Source organism: Rhipicephalus microplus, chromosome 2 (assembly GCF_043290135.1).
Source record: "Rhipicephalus microplus isolate Deutch F79 chromosome 2, USDA_Rmic, whole genome shotgun sequence".
Classification (NCBI taxonomy): domain Eukaryota; kingdom Metazoa; phylum Arthropoda; class Arachnida; order Ixodida; family Ixodidae; genus Rhipicephalus; species Rhipicephalus microplus.
Genome location: NC_134701.1, coordinates 246665358 through 246681242, shown reverse-complemented (window position 1 = coordinate 246681242; position 15885 = coordinate 246665358). Strand labels below are relative to the sequence as shown.

The window sequence follows — 15885 nt, the reverse complement described above, 5'->3', positions numbered from 1 at the left end:
TGTGCTCGTGACGGCCCCGTATAACGCAGCCTGCCCTCTTGTTGATAGCGCAGGTGGGCGATTCGTATGTAAGGGAAAAACAGACGGGAAAAACCCATAAGGAAAAACGTGCTACGCTGGCGCGGCGCGGAAGTCTGTTGTTTTTTTGCTCGACGGAGCGTTTAAGGCTCCGCGCACTGAAACGTCGAAGAAACGTTCTTTTCCTCTCGTCCGCCGCAGATGGCCCTGTGGCTGACTGCTAGCTGCCATTCGGGATACCCTTCCGGCGCGCTTGTTCACGCGAGAAATTCGCCATCGGAAGCGAGAGAGTGTATTGTTACTCAATGAAGTCCTTGGAATGAGGAAAAAGAAAAGCTTAAGTTCGTCGCTGTAAGCTTTTCGGGGCATGGTTGCTCAGTGCTGACTGCAAACAAATCATCTGTGATGCGCGTTTGCTCTTCTTCTTATTTTTTTAATGGGCGACGCTAACTAGGCAGTGGTTATGATAAGGTAGATAAGCGGTTGTGAAATTCGACACAGTTATGACTAGACTTTTGATATCTCGGTCCATTAAATTATATAGGATACGTTACTATCAGAGCACCCTGCATGCTAAATGAATATGATATGTTGGCTCAAGTGTACGGCAAATACAAGGAAAAATCGTTTATCAGACAGCAAATCGCTGTTGGTATCGTTTGACAGAACTTATTACGACGTGTTATGTTGTAGAGGTGAACGAGCATAATTTCAAATAAACAAAACGTTTATTTGATGCTATGCGTGAAAAAAAAAACGGTGAACTGTATTCTAGAGGCGCTGCGTTAGAAAGTCTTGATCCGTGCAGAGAAGGTGAACACGCGCATCGAGGCACGTTAGACACGAGCGCTATCTGGCAGTGATCTTCGAAAACGAAGGAAGGCGTGCGCGCCTGTCTCGGAGGCGATAAGCTGTAGAACGCAAAGCGACGGGAAGGTGCCACCACCATGTCGTCTTAGCAAAGCTTTGGAAACACTTGACTTTTTGAGCATCGCGTTGCATTGTGAGCGCAGTGTGATAAATGCTACGATCCTTAGAATTAGTTATGTATGCCTTCTCTAGTATAAACACACACAATAAAAATATTGACGTGTTGGTATGGTGCCTCACATATGCGGAATTATTGATTTTTAATTGACAATCGCACAACTATGAACGCTGAAACTTGAGCAATACTGGTGGGCCTTCATACGATGAAGTTGGCCGTTTAGGGTATGGTTACGGCAGAAAAAGAGACAGACAGACAGACAGACAGACAGACAGACAGACAGACAGACAGACAGACAGACAGACAGACAGACAGACAGACAGACAGACAGACAGACCAAAATTTTTGCGTCGAAGTACCCCAAGAAAGACTTTCGTTTTTAAAAACTAACTACCTTGCGCAACAAGAAATATAGGTGGCAGTATAGGAAAGTATCTGCGACGACCTGCAGGAGTCTTCCCTGGTAGGAATTCTTTCCCGAATCGGGGGGGGGGGGGGGGGGGGTACTATGGTGAAGAAAACGCTCAAAACGATTGAAGGAAACGACGTGATCGCATTCGCTGGTCTCTGGTGTCGCGTAGAAATTTTCCGCGCTAAGGTGAAACGATTCTGCCGTAAAACCACTGAGTTTGCTCTCGGGTTCAGAAATCGGTGGTCATTTGCTTTCCCGCTTTGCCGCTTCCTGAACGGATTCGAACTGATGTCGAAACCGAAGTTGCTTGGTGAGCCGTTTTATTGGCGAAATTGACGCGGCTACGTGACCGCACTGGTAGTGCGGCGAGAGCGCTAACGTAGTGACCCAATTCTTCTATTACCTGGCCAGGCAAGTCATTCCGAAAATCGTTTCAGAGAATTTACGCCTCTGTGGTCTATACGATGCTTTATACGGTCTTAAAAATTTCAATTTAAGATAGTCAGACACGTGTTTCCGTTTGGCCCGCAGAGTAGCGCGTATAATAAACTACCAAATGAAGGGTTCGCCGGGAATGTAGCAACTAAGTTGTGGACCGTACTGCGATCCGAAGGATAAATTGAAACTGCCATGGAAGTAGTTTTTATTATTTTTTTTTACTGTGAAGGTAACTGATACATCAAGCTATTGTAAAAGAGCAATAAATAAAACTTAGTTAAGATGTTATATATAGCAAAACTATGATTTGCGGATTTGCGACAGGCCGCAGTTAAGAAATTCAATAGCAATTTCGGCTATCTGGGGTTCATTAACGTACGTACAATGCACGATACCGAAATGTTTGTATCTCGAGCTTACTAAAAAGCGGCCGTGACGGGCGTTATTCAATCCCACGACTTAGCCCTTGGTAGTGGAATGCCATAGCAGCCAGGGCTTCGGCCGAGTGAAGTTTACATATGTGTAAAAATATAAACCTGAGCGAGTTGGTTAGCGTTTATCTTGAAGCAGCGTGCACGGAACAGGGATGAAAATGAGAACAAAGAGGTGCATTTAAAAAACAATTATATCATAGCAAAGGTTGCGAGCGCCTGCTTGTGCTCGTCATTTGCTTCGTCCCTGTCCTGGACGTTCTTGGATTTTCCTGGACGTTCTTGAACGAGATATTGTAAAGCAGCCCTTATAGCAGCAAGCTCTGATGCCGTAGATGTAGTCATATGTGACAACTTAAATTTGATTGTCATTTCTGCAGCCGGAATTACAGCGGCACTTGATGAGCTGCTGGATGAGACGGACCCATCAGTGTATATCTGCGTTCGGTCTAAGTACAACTCATGTAATAATAGCAGTGTTGCTTGCTTCAATGCTACTCTGGAGTGACTGCTTTTCTTTTTGATTCCCGGAATTTCTAGACGTACTTGCGGCTGGTCGAGGCACCACAAAGGGCATGCCGTTCTCGCAGCTGGCGTATATCCTGATGAAATGCTGTTTAGGTGCTTGGCTATGACGTCTGAAAACGTAGCACGTGGTCTTCCGGAAGGTAGAAGGGCCAAGTGGTGGTCGGGGACACGGCTAGCATGTCGAATGTGCGCTCTGAGGCAATCCACAGCTATATATGTCCTGACCGGATGGTCTTTGGCAAGCATGATTGTGGCATAAGTAGAAGCGCATCGGGGCAGTCCTAGGCAGATACGCAGTGCCTGACCCTGCAAACTCTCCAATGAATGAGTATTCGATTTGCAAGTGTTAGTCAGTACCGGCAGGCTGTAGCGCAATAGACCCAGAAATAGGGCCCTGTACAGCTGTAGCATGGAAGCCACAGAAGTTCCCCATGCTTTACCGCACAAGAATTTCATGATATGCACAATAGATAGCAGTCTCTTCTTCAAGTACGCACAATGTGGGCTCCACGAAAGACTTCTGTCGATTATTATGCCCAGGAAACGATGCGTCCGTGCATATTTGACACTCTGCCCATTGATGTAAACAGGGTATGGCGTCATTGGTTTGCGTGTAAACGCCATCAACGCGCACTTCACAGTTGATATATTTAGGCCTTGTTTCTGAAGGTAGGCTGTTGTGAGTGTTGCTGCCCGCTGTATTCGTGCACGCACCTGAGGGCGAGTAACTGCAGCACTCCAGAGGCAAATATCATCGGCGTATATGGATAGGCACACCGACTTTGGCAGAACCTTCACCAGACCAATGAGGGCCACATTGAACAATGTGGGGCTTAAAACACCTCCCTGAGGTACTCCGCAGTAGGTGTAATGTTGGGCAGTTGTACCCTCATATGTTTGTACAAAGAAACTTCTGCCAGTTATATAATCTTTTATCCATTGAAACATTCGTCCACCAACGCCCATCGCTGCGAGAAAAGTGAGGATGGCATCGTGAGCTACATTATCATATGCACCCTTCACGTCAAGAAAGAGTGCCACTGATATGCGCTTGCGACTTTTTTCTTGTTGAACAAATGTCGACAAATCAAGGACACAGTCAATGGAGGAGCGGCCCCGACGAAAGCCTGCCATGCAAGAAGGGTATTTGGTGTATCGTTCCAAGTACCACTCGAGACGAAATAGAACCATCCTTTCCATCACTTTTCCGAGGCAGCTTGCGAGGGCAATAGGGCGATACGCTGTCAAGTCCAATGGTGATTTTCCCGATTTCAAAAGTGGTATTAATCGACTAATTTTCCATTCTCGGGGAACACTGCCGCTGAGCCAGGAGTTGTTGAAGCATGTTAAAAGTTCTTTTCTAGCTTTTTGTCCAAGGTGTCCCAACGCACTATAAGTAATACCATCAGGACCTGGCGATGACATGCGCTTAGAAGCGACTAACGCACCTTCCAGTTCTTCCATGGTGAACGGAATGTCCATTTCTGGTAATCGCGTCTCAGGAACGATCACGGCGTCGATGCTCTCGTTCACAATATTCCCGGCAACTCTCGTGCAAAATTCTTCAGCCACCTCGAGTTCTGTTTTTCCCTGATGGAGTGCCAAAGCTTTAAAAGGGTGCCGTTGTTGTGGAGAGGAGCGAAGACCACGAACTGTTTTCCAGATATATGACAGCGGTTTATGAGGGTCTAGAGATTCGCAGAATGCTTTCCAGCGTTCGCTCTCCAGTTTGTAAATGCGTCGTTGAATCTTTTTCTGGAGCCGCCTTGCTTCCCTCAGATCGTAAATTGATCTTGTGCGTCTGTATCGTCGTTCTGCACGCCTTCGTATAGCTCGTAACTTTTCCAGTTCGATGTCAAACTGTGTAACTTTAGACGAAAATGGTAATTTACATTTGGATGCTTGCATAGCTTCCACTATGGTATTTTCCAGGCTGCAGGCGAGGCCTTCTTGGCAAGCGTTCTCAACACGCGATGCAAACATCGACCAGTCAGTGCCAATTGCAACACCGGAAGAGAAATTTTTTACGATACCATCGATCGTCACGTAGGTGGGTATGTGATCACTCCCATGAGTCTCAATATCGCAAAACCACTTAACTTTGTGAGAGAAGCACCGTGACACCAATGTGAGGTCAAGGCAACTGCCATACGTGAGACCCCGCAGATATGTGGGGGTACCATCGTTCATGATGGAAAGGTCGTAATCGGAAGCGAATGTAACAATGTTCCGGCCCCTGGCATTCATCCTAGTGCTCCCCCAAAGCATGTGATGGGCGTTGAAGTCACCGGTTATGATCCAAGGCCCATCGGTTCTCATTAGGATGTCTTTTAATCTGTCGCAGTCAAATCGCGATGACGGAGATATATATCCACCAATAAGCGTGAACGAAACTGCATTCTTCTTCACACGAAGACACACGTACTGATTGTCGTCATTTGAACTTATTGGGTGCGAAAGATAAGTCAAGTCTGTGCGAATGTAAACGATTACTTTCCTACGTTCTTCGCAAGCGGCTGAACAAAAAGCTTCATAACCGGACAATCTATAAGGCGTTGACACGTTTGGTTCACATATGACAAGTATAGGGAATTGATTGGCCCGAACAAATTGGCGCAAGTCCGAGATACGGGACTTCATGCCTCTGGCATTCCACTGAAAAATCGACGCACTTTTAACTTCAGTGCGGAAGTGGAGATTTTGTTGAGCCATTGTGCTTATACGAAGTTAGCAAGAACTGGATTCAGTGCATCCAGTATTTGCAGTGCACTCTTAGCAGACGGAGATTGTATGCTGCTCAGTAGCGTGCGAATCGTGGCAATTAATGATTGCACGATTGCAGCCACTTGCCTGTCTTGGTTGGAAAGATCTCGAACCGGGAGCGTGGACTGGCCGTCATGAAGCTCCTTCGGTTCGCTTGATGCTGCTTCCCTTGGAAATGCAGGCCACTCTGTCGCAGTCAGGGTATGCTCACTGGCTTTGTCTTTTACAGCCTTTCCCGCGGCATGTGGTCTGGGAGGCAAAGGAGGTGGTACTGATGAGGGATCACGCAATCGTGTCGAGGAGGTAGCGGGCGTCCTCGAAGACCGACGTCGACGTGAACGACGCCTTCTGACTTTAGCTGCGGCTTCTCGGTGAGATGAGTGATCGCGCACCATCTCCTTCAAGATGGCAATTTCCTTCTGAATCCGCGGGCAGTCCTTCGATGTGGCTTCATGGGATCCATTGCAATTGGAGCATTTCTTGACAGTTGCGACGCACTTATCCGCTTCATGGTGCTCGGCGCAGCGGTGGCATACCACCGAATTCTCGCAGACGCTGCTCACATGTCCAAGTTTCATGCATTTACGGCACTGGAGAGGCTTTGGAATGAAAGGCCGCACAGCATGTCTGAAGTACCCCACCTTCACATGAGAGGGGAGTGATGTGCTCTTAAACGCAATCTTCACACAGCGAGACTTGCCTAGCCGGGTGACATCAACAATTGGAGTATCAGTTGTTGACTTGACAAGAAGCTGTAAGTCCTTATTAGAAATAGCGACATCAATGTCGTAGATCACGCCGGTTACTACATCACATCCCAAGGGAACATGAGAGCGCACCTGGTTGCCGTCCAAGTCAGTTACACTGCGCAGAACGCCCAACGCACTTGCGTGCAAAACGTCCACAGCCAGTATATTCTTTCTGGCGTTCACTCTAATGTCCGTGATCTCATTTGGCACGAGCGTTTCCAGAGACCTCGACACAGACTGTCTGTTAAGGCGTTTCATGCTGACGGTAGGAAGTGCAGGCAGAAACAGGATGGTAAAAGCGTTCGATTTTGGCGCTTCACTTACAGTTTGAATAGTTGAGGATGAGGATGTCCTCATGTTCCTTCTCTTCGCCTTGCGGCTCAGCACAGGTTGGAAACCGTCATCTGAGAAGTCCTCACTGCTGAGATAGTAAGCATGAGTATCTTCACTGTCGCTGTCGCTCGCTTGTCCCATCCGCTTCCTGGAGGCGGTCGCCGCTGACGCCGCTAGTGCCGGCAGGCGCCCGGGGTGGTCTACTTCCATCCCCTCCAAGGGAGCAGCGGAAACTGATCAACAGACTTAAATTACAACTGAAATACGCCGGAGTTAGCAGAAGCAGCTCCTATTCAAAACACACTTCTTCGTCTTCCTGAAAAAGCTGAAAAAGAACCATCAATCCTCACTGCTTGCTTGCGTTTACTCAGGTAGGCGCCAATCCGATTTCAGCGCTCGCACTGACATCTTTCGGTGGTCATTTTTCCTGGATGCTATAGAACAATAGAATTCTTTACCCCAACATGTTATTAATAGTACCAATGTACAAACTTTTGACAGAGAAATTGATGCTTGTTTTGGTAATGGTTGAAGTACTGCCCATTCTGCTTTCCTGTGTTTATTGCTTAGTGTTTTTTCAGGTGCTCTGTTTGTACTCATATTGTACTCCCTCCCTGTTATGACCCTCAAGCGAGAGTTGACAGTATTATTAAATAAAAAAAAATAAAATAAAAAAGATTTCAGGCATACATTCGTTCTTTCCCACAAGACCAAAAGGCCAAGATTCGAATATCGCAACTTATATACGACACATATACGTGGTTTCAATGGGACACTACAAGGGGCAGTCGTATCTCCGCTCCTATTGAATGCGAAGCATTTCTTAGCGAACTTCAGTGACTTTGAGCGTATCTATGTAGCCGCCTACGAATTTTAGCTCTCCTGGGAGTTTCGATAATGGTATCAATACCACACTTGGTGTGGCATAACATGAGTGTATTAAGAACATATTTTACTAGTAATAACATGAAAATCGTGATATGAATGTCAAGAAAGTGTTGATTTACATTTCATGGTCCTGCAGCACTTGCGGTGGTTTCGTTCCCATGGCATGTTGCAAAACTAGTATGGTATGGCATGATTGCATGGCGAACGCAAGCGACAGACACTAACATGAAAGTAATGCCCTGCGTGTCATGTAACAACATGACTACATGCCACGCTTATGATGCGCTCGCGGCCGTTTCACTAGCGTCACATTTACCAAATTTGGTATTACGGGACGTGAATAGATGACGAAGGTATGATACTGGTGCAAGCATGACAAACAGGAGATGCGTGTCATGTAACAACATGACTACATGCTACGCTCATGATGCGCTCGCGGCCGTTTCACTAGCTTCACATGTACCAAACTCAGTATTACGCGACTCGAACGGACGACATAGGTAAATGACACATCCACACATGATAATCACGACAGGCGTGTCATGTAAAAACATGACAACATACCACGCTCATAGTGGGCTCTCGGCCGTTTCGCTAGCTTCATATATACTAAATTTGGCATCACGTGACGTGAATCGATGACGAAGGTAAACGACACAACCAAACATGATAATCATGACACGAAAATCACGTATGGCATCATTTACCTCTACCTCGTTACGTTGTGCTGATTTTAAAGTGGCCTGTCAACATTTCTTATTCGTGCTTCGCACATAATCGAATCTCACTGTACGTGGGATTGGCCAATTTTTTAACATAGTAATGAAGGGACTGTCTGAGAAACTTCGCGACATTCTTAGCTTAAACCATGCTATATACGCAGATGACATCACCATGTGGTGCCCGGGAGGCTCCTTGGCGGAGTTAGAGCAGGCCCTTCAAACAGCTCTCGATACCACACAAGCGTATACTTCATAAACACTGGACTGCCACTGTCGTCCACGAAATCAGAGTTGCTGCTATACCGGCCATCTCGCCAAGGCATTCGTAACTTAACGCCCTTATATGAATTATCCTCAATGAACTACCCTCAAGAAGATCGGTGAATGGTATTCTGGAGGTGCTGCGTTAAAGTGCCTCAAGCGGGCAGCGGAGGCGAACGAGCGCATCAAGTCACGTCACACGTGAGACCTGAGCGCCATCTGGCAGTTTTCTTGGAAAACAAAGCGCGCGGCCCTGAGACGGGCGTGCGCACTCGTCTCAGAGGTGATAAGGTGTAGTGCAAGGCGACGGGTAGGTGCCATCACCGTGTAGTCCTAGCAAAGCGTTGGAAACACTCGCACTTTCGTGCAAGCGTTGCATGGTCAGCGCAGCGTGATAAACGCTACGGTCCTTAGAATTACTTATGTATGCCTTTTCTAGTATAAGGCACACATGCAGAATATATACGTGTTGTTATGATGCCTCAGATATGCGCAATACTTGATTTTTAATTGACAATTGCACAAGTATGAATGCTGAACCTTGAGCAACATTGGTGGGCGTTGCGGATGGGGTCGGCCGTTTGGGGAATCGGCCGCTGCCGTTTAGGGTACCCGGTACCGTTAAAGGTGGAAAAACAGACAAACGTACAGATAGACAGACAGGCAGACCAAACTTTTTGCGTCGAAGGTACCCAAGAAAGACTATCGTCTTTAAAATACTCAGTAATATGTCGGCCGACTGCGAGCAGAAGAGTTCACTGAGATGGAAACATGCTTCCTGGACATTCATTCCTGCTACACTAAAATTGAGTCAGCGCTGACTAAATGCTTAAGTATTGTCTCTTTTGATGTCACTTCCTGTGAAAGAAATTTAATTACACAGGTGCATGGTTGGATATTTTTATTTAAATATCTTAAGGGCAGCATCCTTACTGCACTCTTGAAGACCGACTTGGAAAGTTCTTCATGTATGGGACTCGAAAATGACGAGCACGCAAGCTGAATTCCCCATGGAGTTAGACATGCTTGTTTGGTATGACTGGTGGTCTCCAAAGAATTCGACTCGGAGCGTTTCAATTTCGATTATTTTTGTATAACCGGTTATCAGCGATGTCAGATCCCTCTAATATATGTAGCGTGATGTGAGCTTACTTTATTTTGCTTCAGAATTAAGCGAAACTATATTTTTATAGAAAAAAGTCTAATGTAACGTAAACGATACGTTCTAATTTTCGAAGTGTAACCACAACGCGTTCTTCTCGCATTAGAGGAACTTGTTACGAAAATGCCTTCCGAAATTGGGAAGGAACGGGGAACGCGCTTTTGTTCCTGTTGTAGAGTAACGTGCACGTGTATAGTAACATGTTGTAGAGTAACGTGTTGTAGAGTAACGTGCGCTGTGACACAGCAGTTACCGCAAGGTGCGAGACATTGCCGAACTTCAAGGGGTAACATTCGTGTAAGCGTGGCTAATGATATCCAGGGAGCAGTCCCGCACCCCAAATGCCACCTGTGTGACCATTTCAGGCGTTTAAATGACATCAGGGAGTTTTAGAACACCGTACGAAAAGATTGCGGGCCTTGCGGGCGTAGCGTTAGCGTTGGTCATTTTGGGACGCTGAAGCCCAACAATTATTATCATTATAGCGTTCGTCACCTTACGAGAGCCCGCAAGAAGTGAGCGGACGACGCATGCTCGACGTAAACGCAAAGCTTCATTTTGCACTTTACTAAAGCTCTTTACTATATAGCCGCAGTGTGTGATGGCCACTGCGTCAGTGCTGCGTTACTTTATTGTATGCATTATAGACTGTGATGAACTTGATTTTATTCAGAGGTATTTGAAAGTTTTTAGTTACTCTTATTCAAGGAATGCGACAGCGTCGATGATCCGGTGACGCCGTTATTTTTATATTGCCACTGATTTTGCGAACTGAGGTATATGAGGGGGCAAGCGTTGCATGTAGCATGCACGCACACAATACAATAAGGAATGGAGGGGTAGAGATAGAGTCAACAAAATCAGAGAGAGAGAGAGAGAGAGAGAGAGAGAGAAGATAGGGAGATATTATACACGGTGAGAATGGAGATGAAGTTTCCAGTCATATCCTGAAATAGGAATATGCTTCGCATTGAGTGAAGCAGACAGCGCATTAACGATGATGAAAAAAAGAACAACAAAAAAGTGGCTGGGCGCATTCAATGGGCTTCACTGCTTCATAATTTGAAGTCCTAAAGCGTACCTGACATGTGGATAACTCGCTTTATTTCTTATCTATAGCACTATTTCCTTTTATCGGTTGAAGACTGAAGTGAATGTAATGGCGAACAAGAAAAAAATCGCAAGGCTTATGAAACCCGAACATCTGCTAACGCTGAGTATATTGTCTCTCATTCTTTTCGTCCCCGTGTCTTTTTTTCCCCTATTTGCTTCACTCATATAGAATGAGTAAATCCGAATTGCGAAAAGGTCAAGCGTGTAGCTGTGTCTGTAACCCATAACGACAGAATGGAAGAAAAGGTTCAGGATCTCAAGGGACCACTTAACGTCAGAGGTGAATGAAAGGCCAATTTGCCAAGCTGACGAAAAATAACAGAAATAATCAAGAGCAAAGAAAGCCAAGCCGACTCGACACGAAAGGAATTGTGGTCGCTGTTCGGCGAGGCCGCTGTGGGAGAGAGAATGGGCGCGAGAGGAGTATAGAGTGGGCGAAAGAAGTCCGGGGTGGTCACTTTGCGGAAATGAGCACTCCTTAATATCGCCACAGAGGCGCTTCTCTTCTCCCGCTTCTCGGGTGCCACTTCTTCGTCGGGCGCCGTCAAAAGAAGACACGAACTTCAGCTCCTTTCGTTGTCGAAACATTCGGTGTTTTGTTCTCTAAGCTTTCGCGTCTGCGGCAGAGCGGAGATGTAGTAGCGAGTTGACATTACGCACTCTGTAATGTGGTCTCGGGCGAAAGAGAATGCCCGCTTGAATGCGGGAGCGTGCAAGTTACGAGACCGTGACACAGAAGACATTTTTTTTCTCATTGCAGCTGGTAAAGCAAAGGAAAGAAATACGAGTGGTGATTCGGAGAGCAGAGAAGCAGAAAGGTAAAAAGGGACATAGCAAATAAAAAAAAGGATGTGTAGAAATCATCGATGATAATTGCCGATGCGTGTGAATAGCCATACGTTTCGAGAAAGTTCTTCGATATTTTAAATGAAGGGTGCACCAGGTGGTGTGAATTCGTGTCAGTAAACGTAGTTGCCTTGTTTTTCTTCATCTGTTGAGTAATTTCGTAGGAGAGGACTCGCCAACTAGCACGTATCCAAGTGCAGTATGGACAGATAGCAGGGACCTTTGGAACAGCTTTTAATGGTTCGCAGTCGGCGAAGAACACGCCTTGTCCAGCTTCCTCTCAACTAGTTCACGTGTGAACTAGTTGAACTAGTCCGGTAGTTCGCTGCACGTTTGGTGCGTCAAGTGCAGTGGCCCGATATTCGAGATACTGCAGTACTGAGCTGTTACTTCACTGGCGGAACCAACCAAGAAGACGCACCAGAAGGACGCGTAAATTGGCCTATTTCACTTTTAAAGAATGGGCGCTGAGTGACGTATTTATTAAGGCGAAAAGCTTGGCTGCCTCATTACACACGAAGTGTGACCGTCGGTGGCGTATTACGTGCGCTGTCTTTAACGGGGTACGATGTGCGCAACGTCCATGGTTATTTCTGATCGAATAACTTGTCCAAGGTAAGTTCATTAGTTGAGCTGTAATCAGAAGTTATTTAGAAGAGCCGTCTAAGAAAGTCTCACGCGAACTATATACGCGAAAGTAATTCATAGTTGGCATTAGAAACGTGGTATATAAGCAAAACCACGAACCATTAGCAAAGAAAGCTTCGTTCTAAGATACGAATACATAGTGATTAAAGAAACTTAAAAGTACCAAATCACGTTGTTGTCGACTCATATGTAAAGTCGGCATGCAGCGCCTTTTGTGTGAGTATGAACCAAGATCAAGAAAAAAAAAGATGAAGAAAAACACAGTAAAAGATTTCAAAGCTAGCAGTGTGTTTCTTTGTGAGGAACGGTTTCGACGTACATGAAGGGGAAAGAAAAACGAAAAAGAAGAAGCTTGGTGCGTATACTTCAGTCGGCATGGTACTAGTCTCAAATCGACTACGCGTCTAACGCGCGGCCAGGTCATATATTATTCACCGTAGATTTCCGAAAGGGGGCGCTCGCGATCAGCTACACGGTGTGCGTGTGGCGTGCAAGCCGCCTCGCTTGTTCGGCTACCATCGGGGGCCTCACGAAGCGCATCGGTCGTACGGTTTACAGTTTTATGGCCACGTTACGTTGATGCGCCCCGCCGGACGTCCAGCTCTAGCGTCGCAAGAGATCGCGTAGTATCTTCAGCAAGCTAGGCCAATAACCGGAGACGTGAAAGGAAGCAAGTCACGATGGCACTGCAGCACAAACGACGGATGAACGACTGCATGACCATTGTTGTCCGGATTTCAAGCGAAATTTGGAGTTTGACTCCAATGGCGGCTGGGCAGAGGATGCACGTGTGTAGTCCAAAAGTTAGGGGGATTGCTTGAAAAAACGTGCTCAGAGAGTTGTGCGCGCATGATTGCTCCCATCGCCTATAGCAGCCGGACCAATGCAAGTTTTGTAACGCTTCTGCGGTCTCTTGTGTGTACGTGTACTTCACTGAGTTTCGTGTTCACGTGACGGCAGCAACAAGAACTGCAAAAAAATATGTGATTCTATTCGTGCAGCCCAGGACAGTGCTATAGTTAGGTTTTTGGATGACGAGACGGGTTCTAAAATAAATCTAAGCCCTAAATGACAGCTGTTGTAACGGCGGGGTCTATTTCGCACTGCTGATTGCCCTCATGTGATGCTTATAGGAATAAACAATGCTTTTATTCCAGAAAAAATAATCCAATACTTTCTACAGTAATGGCTATGCCGTTTTGTATACGAATTACAAACGGTTAACGTGTCTGCATACACTGTGCGTATAAAAGAGAGAACGTTTTATTGAATACAAAAAATACCCGCACTAAGGCAACTGCATTGAACACATAGTCACGGCTCGAGCTTGGAAAGGCCATCGTTTGAGCATTTAATAAGCGGCTTTTGAGATATCGGCAAATAAAAGAAGTGTGGCATGTGCCTTAGCTCAATCAAAGGAAGCACCTGTAGAAGTGCGGTAATTGCGTGCGGACAGCAGGGTATAAATTGGATGGCGAGAATTGCGCACGCGAGGTAAAACGCCAGAGAGACGTTGAACGGCGTCACGGTAATAACATTTAGTGGCTGAGGCGACTTCCTCGTCAGGCTGCCACAAAATGTGCAGGTACCAGCACAGTAAATGTAACTGCGCTCTCATTTACAGACACTTCTTATTTTGTATCTCTACTGAGAGTTCGCGCTACAGTGGAGCGAATTCAGCAAACTAGGGATCGAGAAACAGACAAGTAAACACCGTAACAAGTTGATTGACTGATATGTGGGGTTCAACGTCCCGAAATTCTCATATGATTATGAGAAACGCCGTAGTGGAGGGCTCCGGAAATTTCAACCACCTGCGGTTCTTTAACGTGCACTCAAATCTGAGCACACGCACCTACAGCCTTTTCGCCTTCATTGAAAATGCAGCCAGCGCAGCCGGGATTCAATCCCACGACCTGCGGGTCAGCAGCCGAGTACCTCAGTCATTAGACCACCGCGGCGGGGCGACCGTAACAACTGAGAGGGCCTGTATTCTGCAGCCCTTTAGAGCTTAGAACGGACTGCGGAGTGCAAGGCTTAATGTATACGCCTAAAGCTACCAAAACTGCTTGTCCAATTATCGTAAGAACGTCCCCTTATTGGCTCGAATTGGGACGACCGTTTGCTTTATAACCAAAAATAACCATTCATCACCTGTAGCGTTGTAGACTAAGTGTTTGTTTCAAGTTTGAAATTAAGGAAAGCCTAAATGGCTTAAAATAAAGACAGAATTATACGACACGAAAAGGGGAGACATGAATGATACCGGCCGCGCATTCGGACTCTTCAATGCAACGCTTGTGCGATACCTCGTATTCCCTTCTCAATCATTACGCATAAACTAGTTTTGATCTGTTTTGTTGTTCATCAAGCAAGTTACGCTTGAAATTTCTACACTCCATTAGTTTATAATATGTATATATATTCGTTTTTTTATTTTGAATGTTTCATCACTATTTATTGCGCTTGTTGTGTTTTTTCGTGTTAAATGCCGTTGTCTTCAAATGATGTACCATTTTATTTACAATGATGTATTTTTTTTCTGCTTCTTTTTCATTTGTGTGTGAATATAACTATCGTTGTTTTGCCGTGAGCCCTTGTAAATGGGGGCGGCCGGCTCGTCAAGCTGTCTAAACACAGATTTTATTTGCCGCTCTTCTGTAGGTTTGTTAAATGAACTCAAATAAAGTCAATTAATTATTTATTTGATTGATTGAAATCCACTCCAGCAATGACTGATAACGTGCACCGCTCACGTGATATGGTAGAAGTTTCGCGCTTGCCTACCAGGTACTGTGTTCTTTCTTTCTTTCTTTCTTTCTTTCTTTCTTTCTTTCTTTCTTTCTTTCTTTCTTTCTTTCTTTCTTTCTTTCTTTCTTTCTTCCTTTCTTTTTTTTTCTTTCTTTCTTTCTTTCTTTCTTTTTTTCTTTCTCTCTTTCTTTCTTTCTTTCTCTCTTTCTTTCCTTCTTTCTCTTTTTCTTTCTTTCTTTTTTTCTTTCTTTCCAATTTGACCGCATATGTGCATAAGGGCACTCGATTTCCAAGACTATAGGCTGTGATACACCTCAGCACAGGCTTCATTCTACGAGGGAAGCCGTACAGAAGAGGCCGAGCTGCCAACAGAAATTGATGCTATTAGCTTTCTCAGAGAGTATTTTTTCTGCATTGTCTACTCGACTGTCGATTTCAATTTCAGAAAGAGAGACGGGAGCTGTTCTTTGTGTGCTGATCTGCTCCTTGTGGTAAGGCGCGTGAAATGTCAATATTGATCCTTCCTTCTCGGATTTCTTGCGTGCGGTTGATGAGCGTTGGCAAACAACTCTTCCGAGCTACTGCACCTCCCTCAGTCTCTCGCAAAGATCTTATTTTGCGCAGGTCGGCACTATTTGTTAGAAGTAGTCATTCACTGCGCGTTTTTTTTTTTGCACGTCAACGGCGGGAAGCCCATTGCACGTGCACGTCAAAAATGATTACTACTCAAAGTGCTTGGCGCTGGAATTTACAAGGTTTGATTTCCTGCGTGGGTGAGGAGTGTGCTTGTTATTTCTACTGCATCTCTTTGAAAGAAATGCCATAAAAAGCGCT

The 15885-nt window shown here is 45.6% G+C and overlaps 1 protein-coding gene across 2 annotated transcripts in view; it reads right to left on the bottom strand.

Moving 5' to 3' along the window:
* Positions 1–15885, bottom strand: part of LOC119170189 (glutamate receptor 1) — a 200912-nt gene that overhangs the window by 134402 nt on the left and 50625 nt on the right. The window lies entirely within an intron of this gene.